Below are 7,735 nucleotides of genomic sequence, written 5' to 3' on the forward strand. Positions count from 1 at the left end.
ATAAAGCAAATGCCTTAATCTACTTATAAAATATACAATATACAAATAACAGTGAGTAGATTGCAGAAATAATATGCTTATACGAGCAAATACTGTTTTCATATTTTTACTGTTCTGTGGTTCATGATCACTCTTTAAATTGCATTGCAAAATAAAATGATTTTCTGTGGCAGCAGCTAATAATAGTTGCTTTAATAAACAGAAATTGTATGAATAGATACGTTTGTCTAAAATGTCTGCTATCTTCACCCATTGAAGTGAAATAAAGACTTTGTATTTTAAGTCACACTTGTTTTTAGTCTTTGCTAGTTTGTAATATTACTGAGAAATGATGTGGGGCTCTATTTTCAAACTGCTGTTTAGTTCAGAGATACACAGCGTGGAAACATGCCCTTCGGCCCAACGAGTCTGCACTAACCAGCGATCACACGGGTTTGATTCCGACTATGGGTGCTGTCTGTACGGAGTTTGTACGTTCTCCCCATGACCTGCGTGGGTTTTCTCCAAGATAATAATAATAATAATAAACATTTATTTTTTATAGCGCTTTTCCAAATGCTCAAAGACGCTTTACAAAAACAGTCAAGACATAAAAACAAACAGACAAACTATCCCGACGGAGAAGCGGCGAACAAATAGCGCCAGCGTCCTCTCACGTCAGGGTCCGGCAGTAGACAATAAAGAACACAAGACACACAATTACAATTTTTAACACAAACAGCCATCACAGTGATTGCTCCAGGCACACCCTCACTGTGATGGAAGGCAAAGAAAAGTCTTATCTCCTCCTCATTCTTCTCCCGTGGTGCCACGAGGTGATCGAGGCTCCTGACTTTTGAAGCCCCCACCGGGCGATGGAAAGTCCCAGGGCCGAGCCGAGCAGGCCGATGAAGGTCCTGAGCCCCCACCGGGCGATGGAAAGTGCCGCGGCCAGGCCACGCAGGGCGATGAAGGGCTTGCGAGCGGGTCAATCAAACCTCACGCTTCGGGGCGGTCGAAGCTGCTACGGCTGGAGCTCCCGAAAGCCGGTCGCCAGCCAGGGACCTGCGAGCTCCTGCGAGCATCTGCAGGGCCCACGGCCGAAGCCTCTGAGATGGTAAGTCCAGGCCCTGCGACCGGAGTCTTCAAGGTCGATCCCAGCTGGAGGCCACCGACTCCACGGTGTTAGGCCGTAGCACGAACGGAGACACAACACGGTAAAGGTCGCATCTCCGTTGAGGAGGAGATTAGAAAAAAAGGTTTCCCCCACCACCCCCCCACATATACAGAGTTAAAAATAAATCAAAAGAAACATTTAAACGATAACAAAGACAAAAAAAAAAAAAAGACAGAGAGACTGCCGGTGAGCCGCAGCTGCAGAACGCAGCCTCCCACTCTCCAAAGACCTACAGGTTTGTAGGTTAATTGGCTTGTTATAAGTGTAAATTGTCCCTTGTGCGTCTGTGGGGTAATGTTATCGCTGGTCGGTGGGCCGAAGGGCCTGTTTCCGTGCTGTGTCTCTAAACTAAACTATCTGTAAACTGAACTAAACTCACCTCCACCCAGGTGCATACATTTCACCACCGACCCCACCCCTCCACCAGTCACCCTGCTCTGTACACTCATCTCCAATCTCCGAGTCTATTTCCCACTGTTATTTTTAATTGTCTACTGTATGTCGTGTTGTTACTTGTGAGCAAAGCACCAAGGCAAATTCCTTGTATGCATACATATTTGGCTTATAAAATTTATTCAATTCAATTTAATTATTCAATTCAATATCCCACCCTTCGGCTTTACATTTCCCTCCAGCTTCCCTTATCTGACACCTTTTTGTTTCCTGTTAAGCTCAGTTCAGTTTAGTTTTTTCCCTTTGAAAGCGTTTCTCATTCTGTCAGCCCAGGACTCTGATTCATCCTTCTTGTACAATGCCTTCTGACAGAGCCGAGTCAAACATTTATTTAGTTTTAGTTTGGAGATGCAGCTCGGAAACAGGCCTTTCGGCCCACCGAGTCCATGCCGACCAGCGATCCCCGCACACTAACACTATCCTACACACACGAGGGACAATTTACACATACACCAAGCCAATTAACCTACAGACCTGCACGTCTTTGGAGTGTGGGAGGAAACCGAAGATCTCAGAGAAAACCCATGCAGTCACGGGGGGAACATACAAACTCCGAACAGACAGCGCCCGTAGTCGGGATCGAACCCAGGTCTCCGGGACTGCAAGTGCTAGAAGGCAGCAACTCTACCGCTGCGCCACCATGCCGCACAATATTTATGTTTAGAATTTTACTTTAAATTTACCTTGTTGTATTGACAGTGAGTTTATGTTACTCTGACCAATAAAGACCATCTTCTGTATTAATATTTTAAAACTTAATTGATTTAGGTTTACATTTATCAATTCATAACCATGTTTTATTGTCATATGAATGGATATGGGAGAGCCGGTGGATGTGGTGTATCTGGACTTTCAAAAAGCCTTTGGCCAGGTCCCATACAAGAGATTGGTGTGCAAAATTAGAACACATGGTATAGGGGGTAGGGTGGGGTCTCGACCCGAAACGTTACCCATTCCTTCTCTCCCGAGATGCTGCCTGACCTGCTGAGTTACTCCAGCATTTTGTGAATAAATACCTTTGATTTGTATCAGCATCTGCAGTTATTTTCTTATACTATTGGATAGAGAACTGGTTGGCAGACAGGAAGCAAAGTGTAGGGATTAACGGGTCCTTTTCAGATTGACAGGCAGTGACTAGTGGGGTGCCGCAAGGCTCGGTGCTGGGACCCCAAATGTTTACAATATATATTAACGATGTAGGCGAGGGAATTAAATGTGACATCTCCAAGTTTGCGGATGACACCAATCCTGGTGGCAGTGTGAGCTGCGAGGAGGATGCTATGAGGCTGCAGTGTGACTTGGACAGGTTGGGTGACTGGGCACATGCAATATAATGTGGATAAATGTGACGTTAAGAACAGGAAGGCAGATTATTATCTGAATGGTGTCAGATTAGGAAAAGGGGAGGTGCAACGAGACCTGGGTGTGCTTGTACATCAGTCACTGAAAGTAAACATGCAGGTACAGCACGCAGTGAAGAAAGCTAATGGCATGTTGGCCTTCATTGCAGGAGGATTTAAGTTTTGGAGCAAGGAGGTCCTACTGTTGTACAAGCCCCTGGTGAGATTGCACCCGGAGTATAATGTGCAATTTTGGTCTCCTAATTTAAGGAAGGACATTATTGCTATTGAGGGAGTGCAGAGTAGGTTCACCAGGTTAATTCCCGAGATGACAGGACTGACATAAGATGAAAGAATGGGTCGACTGGGCTTGTACTCACTGGTATTTAGAAGATGAGAGGGGATCTTATAGAAGCATACCCTTTAGCATACTAAATTAAACCCTTTGTGTCTATAGAAACTTAAAATTCTTAAAGGATTGGACAGGCTAGATGCAGGAAAAATGTTCCTAATGTTGGTGGAGTCCAGAACCAGGGGTCACACAGTTTAAGAATAAGGGGTCGGCCATTTAGGACTGAGATGATGATACCGAGGAACAGTGAAAAGCTTTTGCTGCGTGGTAATCAGTCAGCGGAAAGACAATACACGATTACAATTGATCCATTTACAGTGTACAGATACATGATAAAGCAATAAGATGCCATTGCCTCTTACTCCCCACCCCCTCGCCTGTATCAACCTGTCATTTGCCAGGCTTTGCCCCATCCAATTTCTCTTTTACAGTTTTGGGAGGAAACCAGAGCACCTGGAGAAAACCCACCAGGTCACGGGGAGAACGTACAAACTCCGTACAGACAGCACCCGTAGTCAGGGCCAATCTCACCAGGGTCTCTGGCGCTGTGAGGCAGCAACTCTACCCGCTGCAGTACTGTTACGGAAATCAATCTGGTCATGTTTCTGGCGTGGTGTGCATGAAACCTGTGTACTTGCTGAATGAAAGTGCTGGCAGTGAAGGCAGGCGTCAGCTGGCTGGGCAGTGGATCAGATGCTGGTACTGATGTCCCCATCTGATCTCTGGATGCTGGGCGATTGCCAGAGGTGCAGCTGTGGACATTTACGCAATGCACCGAACAAAAACCAAAACAAAACTCCAGAGTTCGGTGCTGCTAGCTTGAGTTTAGCTGAGAGATACAGCAAGGAAACAGGCCCTTCGGCCCACCGACCAGTGATCACCCCGTACACTACCACAATCCTACACACTGGGGACAATTTACAGAAGCCGATTAAATGACAAACCTGTACGTCTTGGAGTGTGGGAGGAAACCGGAGCACCCGGAGAAAACCCCAAAGGGCCTATTTCCGCGCTGTATCTCTAAAGTCTAAAGTAATGTCTAATGTCATTCAGTTTGCCCAGTTCAGTTTAGTTTATTGTCACGTGTACTGAGGTACAGTGAAAAGCTTTTTTGTTGCGTGCTAACCAGTCAGCAGAAAGACAATACATGATTACAAGCCGCACGAGGTTCGATAGCCCCGACCCGGGTAGATCGCCCAGCGCAGGGTAGTTGAAATCCCCCCCCCCCGGATGCAGGAGCTGGATCGACTCGACGAGGAGAGCCTGCCGCTGGCTATGGGAGACAAGACCGTCCAATCAACGGAAGGTTCGAGGCCCCCGACCGCTGGAGAACAAAGAAGGGAGAGATTGAACTTTCTTCTGCCTTCCATCACAGTGAGGAATGTGGAGGAGTCACTGTGGTGGATGTTCATGTTAGAGTGTATTTTGTGTGTTCTGTTGCTTTTTATTGTTTTATGACTGTATGGCAAATGAAGTTCCTCGTATGTTGCGAAACATAGTTGGCTAATAAAGTATTATTGTGATTGATTGTGAATCGATCCATTTACAGTGCATAGATACATGATAAGGGGAACAACGTTTAGTTTAGAGACCATTTGTCTCCTGCTTGTCCTGTTGCATGAGGCTAAGGTTCTGTTCTTTCACTGAGCTGAGGGCCACACGCAGGGTGATGCATAACTCTGGGTTTTGTTTGAGACTTGATGAATAGATGTGGGTGTTTCGTAACCTAGTCACAGAGGTGGATGCAGTGGAGTGTGGTGGAACATGCCCTCGGGCAAACAGAAGCCTCGTCTTGGCAGAGCGTCTGCTCGAGCTGACGCACTACAATGAAATTGAGAGTTCAATGTGAGGAGGGAAAAGATTAATTTAATAGGAAGCTGAGGGGCAACTTTTTCAGCATGGTGGGCATATGTAATGAGCTGCCAGAGGACGTAATTGAGGCAGGTACTATAAATCATATTTAATAGACATTTGGACAGGTACATGGGGTGGCACAGCGGTAGAGTTGCTGCCTTACAGCGCCAGAAACCCTGGTTCGATCCTGACCTCGGGTACTGTCTGTACGGAGTTTGCACGTTCTCTCTGTGACCGCATAGGCTTTCTCCGGTTTCTTCCCACACTCCTAAGACGTACACGTTTGTAGGTTAAATGGCTTCAGTAAAATTGTACATTGTCCCTAGTGTGTAGGATGGCTCTAGTGTACAGGGTGATGGCTGGTCGGCGTGGGCTGAAGGGCCTGTTTCCGCGCTGTATCTCTAAAATTTAAAATGTTTAAAGTGATCAAATGGGATGTGGAGTAGAATGATCATGGAAAAAACCCTATTTGCACATGCCACAAGCTGGCATCTTGTTTCAAATTCAAGACCTCTTTCGAGAATATAACTAACTTTAATTTCTGAAAAAAGACAGTCAGAGGGTGGAATTCATTGCCACAGAAGGCTGTGGAAGCCAAGTCAATGGCTATTTTTTAAGGCGGTAATTTACAGATTCTTGATTAGCACGGGTGTCAGGGGTTATGGGGAGAAGGCAGGAGAATGGGGTTAGGAAAGAGAGATAGATCAGCCATGATTGAATGGCAGAGTAGACTTGATGGGCCGAATGGCTTAATTCTGCTCCTAGAACTTATGAGCACAAGCAGAATTGGGAAAAGAGGCATTGTTGAATATTAATCATTTGACTTGAAGAAGGGTCCCAACCCAAAACTTCACCTATCCATGTTCTCCAGAGATGCTGCCTGACCCGCTGAGTTACTCCAGCACTCTGTGAAACGTCACCTATCCATGTTCTCCAGAGATGCTGCCTGACCCGCTGAGTTACTCCAGCACTCTGTGAAACGTCACCTATCCATGTTCTCCAGAGATGCTGCCTGACCCGCTGAGTTACTCCAGCACTCTGTGAAACGTCACCTATCCATGTTCTCCACAGATGCTGCCTGACCCGCTGAGTTACTCCAGCACTTTGGTAAACCAGCATCTGCAGTTCCTTGTGTCCCTATTAATCATCTAATAGAACTACTGTTCTTACCTAGTTTGTTAATTTGCCATGCATTAAGTTTATATGTACGTGGGAAAACAAAAGGGGAGGCTCGAGTAATAATCGAGTAAGGGATTATCAGTGTATAAGTAGTAGAGACAAACATCTGCAGTTGCTGGTTGATACACAAAAGAACACAAAGTGCTGGAGTAACAACAGGTCAGGCAGCATCTCTGGAGAACATGGATAGGTGACGTTTCACAGAGTGCTACAGTAACTCTGCGGTTCAGGCAGCATCTCTGGAGAACATGGATAGGTGATGTTTCACAGAGTGCTGGAGTAACTCAGCAGGTCAGGCAGCATCTCTAGAGAACATGGATAGGTGATGTTTCGGCTTGGGACCCTTACTGAGAGATGTCTTGTGCGAACAGATAAAATCCTAAAAGATGACATCAACTGCCCAAAGAAATACTAATGTGTTTCTTTGCTTCAAGCTGGAATGGTTGCAGAGCAGATACACGATGTTGTTGCCAGAACTGGAGGGTCTGAGCTGTAGGCAGAGGTTAAGGAGGTTGATACTCTATTCCTTGCAGTGCAGGAGGATGAGGGGTGATCTTATAGAGATGTATAAGATCATGAGGAATAGATTGGGTAGAAGCACAGAGTCTCTTGTCCAGAGTAGGTGAATCGAGAACCAGAGGACATAGGATTAAGATGAAGGGGAAAAGATTTAATAGGAATCTGAGAGGTAACATTTTCACACAAAGGGTGGTGGGTGTATGGAAGAGAAGGTAGTTGAGGCAGGGACTATCCCAACATTTAAGAAACAGTTAGGCAAGTACATGGATAGGATAGAAGATAGATACGAGGTTTGGAGGGATATGGACCAAATGTAGGCAGTTGGGACTAGTGTTGTTGGGACGGTTGGGCCGAAGGGCCTGTTTTCCGCATTGCATCACTCTATGACTATGTAGTTTAGTTTATTTTGTTTAGTTTAGAGATACAACACGAAAACAGGCCCTTCGGCCCACCGAGTCCACACTGACCAGCGATCCCTGTACACCAACACTATCCGAGAATTAGAATTAGGCCATTTGGCCCATGGAGTCTACTCCACCATTCAATCATGGCTCATCTCTGCCTCCTAATCCCATTCTCCTGCCTTCTCCCCATAACCCCTGACACCCGTGCTAATCAAGAACATTTCTATCTCTGCCTTAAAACTATCCACTGACTTGGCCTCCGCAGCCCTCTGTGGCAATGAGTTCCACAGATTAACAATCCTCTGACTAAAGAAGTTCCTCCTCAGCTCCATTCTAAAAGAGCGCCCTTTAATTCTGTGGCTATAACCCACTCATTCCTGGGATCATTCTTGTAAACCTCCTCTGGACCCTCTCCAAAGCCAGCCCACCCTTCCTCAGATATGGGGCCCAAATTTGCTCACAGTACTCCAAATGCAGT

Source organism: Rhinoraja longicauda, chromosome 26 (assembly GCF_053455715.1).
Source record: "Rhinoraja longicauda isolate Sanriku21f chromosome 26, sRhiLon1.1, whole genome shotgun sequence".
NCBI lineage: Eukaryota > Metazoa > Chordata > Chondrichthyes > Rajiformes > Arhynchobatidae > Rhinoraja > Rhinoraja longicauda.